The 3264-nt window shown below is 60.6% G+C and overlaps 1 protein-coding gene across 1 annotated transcript in view; it reads left to right on the forward strand.

The window, feature by feature from the left end:
• Positions 1 to 2167: 2167 nt before the first annotated feature.
• SBNO2 (strawberry notch homolog 2) overlaps positions 2168 to 3264 on the forward strand; it is a 44505-nt gene continuing 43408 nt past the window's right edge. Inside the window, 1 exon segment of the mRNA XM_007460394.1 lies at positions 2168 to 2242. The gene's annotated coding sequence lies outside the window, so the exon portion shown is untranslated.

Consider the following 3264-nt stretch of genomic DNA (forward strand, 5'->3'; position numbering starts at 1 on the left):
CAGAGAGGTTAACTCACTTTTCAGGGGTCACACAGCACCCAGCCCAGAGCCATGCCTCGAGTTCCAGAGCTGCATCCCTTCTGCTCTCCCAGGCCTCCTCTTGCGATTCCCTGGAAATCCCCAAATCTGACTAATTCCCTAGACATCCCCAGACTTGGCAGTTTCCTCCATGCTGAGATGGCTGGACCCACCCTGGCCTGGGCAAACTGCCCCCATTTCAGGCAGAGTTACCCATAGAGACCTTGTGTTTACCCGAGGTGGACGTGGTGGAGGTCAAGTCCACGCCTCCCTGCAGCTCGGTCCCTGACCTGGGCCAGCTGCGAAACAGTTCTGTCCCTCAGTTTCCCCACCAGCAAAACGTAGGTCATATCGGTCCCGACCCCAGAGGGCCACAGTGGGAACAGGGCCGGCTTCGGGGGCGTGTGACTCAGGACCTCGCCCAAGCCTGGTGCTGGGGTGGTGGCGGTGGCACTCTGCTCAGTTGAATGCTCTGCGGTCTCCAACTTGAAGTTCTTAATGCTTTTTGAACAAGGGGTCCTGCGTTTTCACGTTTCACTGGGCCCTGCAAATTGTGTGGTGCTGGTGTTGTGTAAGTGGAAACAGGAAAATGCCACCAGATACCCTGTAAATCAGTTTATTCACCCTTTCAAAGCTTAAGTGTCTGTTGCTCAATTTGATTTCTTCTCAAAGTCAAGGTTATAACCCAATTGCCAAAAACTACACATGCCAAAGTGAAGCTCGCTCTGGATAAATCACTTCTCTCTGGGTCTCAGTTTCCCCATTTCCTCCCTTGTGCTTGTGGGTTTGGGCATAGGGGTCCTTGGCCTGAAATTTTTAGGGCAAACAGATTTTAAACAGACCAGGCCTTTGAACAGCTTATAATTTGCCCTTCTTGGGACTTCCCTGGTGGTCCAGTGGTTAAGCCTTGTGCTTCCAATGCGGCAGGTGCAGGTTTGATCCCTGGTTGGGGAACTAAGATCCCACATGCTGCATGGTGTGGCCAAAATAATAATAATAATAATTTCCTAAGTTTAGCTGCCTGGCAAACTCCTACTTGAACTTCAAAGCCCCAGGTTCAACACCCCCCAACCCCTCCTTCCATGATGCCCTAGGCAGACACTGTACTCCTCCCTGGGCTCTAGGCTTGATCTTGCAGATGGAAGTGTCTGGTCCTGGCCCTATTTCCCCTAGCCTGGGGGCTTCCTGAGGGCAGGGATGAGAACTGAGTCCTCTCTGGGGCCCCGGATTTGTCTCCAGGCATGTAGCAGCATCCATAAGAATTCACTGAATAGACAAGCAAGTGGAGAGGTGATCTCTAAATTCAAGGGGTACAGGAGGCCTCTGGCTGGTGGTGAGGTGGGTCCAGGGATATGGTGGTGTCTTCATTCCTGCACATCCTGCTGGGGAGGGGGTGGTGCCTCCTGCCCTGGCTCTGCCTGAACCTCCAGGCCCACCCCGTGGTGGGCCCAGTGGGCTCTAGTCGCAGGAACACAGCTTGTCTGTGCCAGGGCTGAGTCCCACCCTGTTCCTGGTAGTAAGGCAAATCCCAGCATCATCTGCATCAGGCCCCTAGAAGCCCTAACAGGGAGGGAGCCAGGAGGGGAGCCATCCAGACCCCGTGGCCCTGCCTGAGAGGATTCTGCTTTTTCTCCTGGTGGCCCCTGGGGCTTATCAGACCCCTTGTGTCAGGCTCCCCGTTGGGGTGGGGGGTGGTCCCAGGACTCCTATTCTGGGGTGGAGACAGATTCATGAGCAGACTACTTTCGGTGGGGAGGCAATAAAGGGAGCGGGCATGACTGGGGGACCCAGGGCCCTTTCAGATGGTTTCGAGGCCAAGATCTGGGTTGTCCAAGAGCCCCAATGGCTGACAGGTCAGGGTCGGAGTGCATCAGGGGAGGGCACAGCCGTGCAAAGGCCTGCAGGTGGGGGTGATTCCTCATGCTGCAGAGGAGGAAACTGAGGCTCGCGAGGGTAGCCAGTAACAGTCAGGTCGGAATTCGAATCCAGGACCCATGTAGTCCGAGCCTCTCCCTAAGGCGGAAGGGCCTCAAGGAGGTCAGGGGCCGTCGCGAGATGGCCCCGCCCACGACCCCGCCCACCAGAGGCTCCGCCCCACGGCATGACCGGAAGTGCGCGGGGCCCCCAAGATGGCGCCCGAAACCCGGAAGTGAGCGCGGCCGCGGCGAAGCTCGGAGAAACGGAGGCCCCCCGGGCTCCGCGCCCGGCCGGACCCGGGTCCGAGGTGAGGCGCGCCCGGCCCCACCCCCCGGCCCGTCCCCGCTGTCCCCGCCCGGCTGAGCCGCGCTCCCCGGCCTGCGCGGGCCCTGGCACCCCGCGGCCGCCCGCGCCCCGGGCCGGGGGTTCCGGAGTTCCGGGGTTCCGGGGCAGCGGGCGCGGGGAGCGCGGCGGCGTGTCCCCGCCCTCCTGGGCGACCCCCGACAACGTCCTCCGCCGCCATCCTGCGACCGCGTCGTCCGTGGTGAACTCTCTCTAACCGCGTCCTCCTCGGCGACCCTCGACCTTGCGCTGCTCCGTGACCCCCGCCCGACACTCGCCTTGGCGTGAACCCTGAACCCAGGCGACTCCCCAGACTTTTCCTCTCGCCCTCCTCGGCGATTCTCTGACCCCTCCCGTCTTGGTGATCCCCGGACTTTACTTTGGTGACCCTTGACCCCGCACTTCTCTGTGACTCTCCTGCAGTTGGTGACCCCCCTCCTGACTGCTCCTCCGTCATTCCCCGACCCCTCTCTTCTTGTGACTCTCCAGCTCCATTACCTTATCCCCCCTTTTCTGGGTGACCCCTGACCCCAGGCTGCTTGCAGATTCCTGCCCTTCCTCCTCAGTGTCCCCTCTCCCAGTACCCCTCCTGTCCTGGCTTCTCCACCTTGGGGCTGTTGTTTCCACGGGTGGGATCCTGTGGCCTTGGGATGGGGGCCTTGCTGGTATTAGCTGAGCTGGCAGAGCATGTTGGGTGGGAGTGTCTCCCGGAGCTGGCACTGGAAACAGCCCCCAAGGATGTGCTGGGGGGGGGTGGTGGGCAGAAGGCTGCCGGGACTTGGAGTGGGTGGAGGAGCAGCCTGTGACGGTGGATGGGGACAGTGAGGCGCCTTCCCAGCACCCCAGCACTGGCCGGGAGGGGCCGGGGTGGGGGAAGCAGAGGCGTGGACAGCCAGGCAGGAGTGTCTCATAGCATCGTGTTGTTAACGTCCTGGAAAAGGAAAAAGAACCGAGCGTGTGAAGTGTGTCTGCCCCCCCGCCCCCCGC

This window comes from Lipotes vexillifer, unplaced genomic scaffold (genome assembly GCF_000442215.2).
Source record: "Lipotes vexillifer unplaced genomic scaffold, Lipotes_vexillifer_v1.1 scaffold225, whole genome shotgun sequence".
Lineage (NCBI taxonomy): Eukaryota > Metazoa > Chordata > Mammalia > Artiodactyla > Lipotidae > Lipotes > Lipotes vexillifer.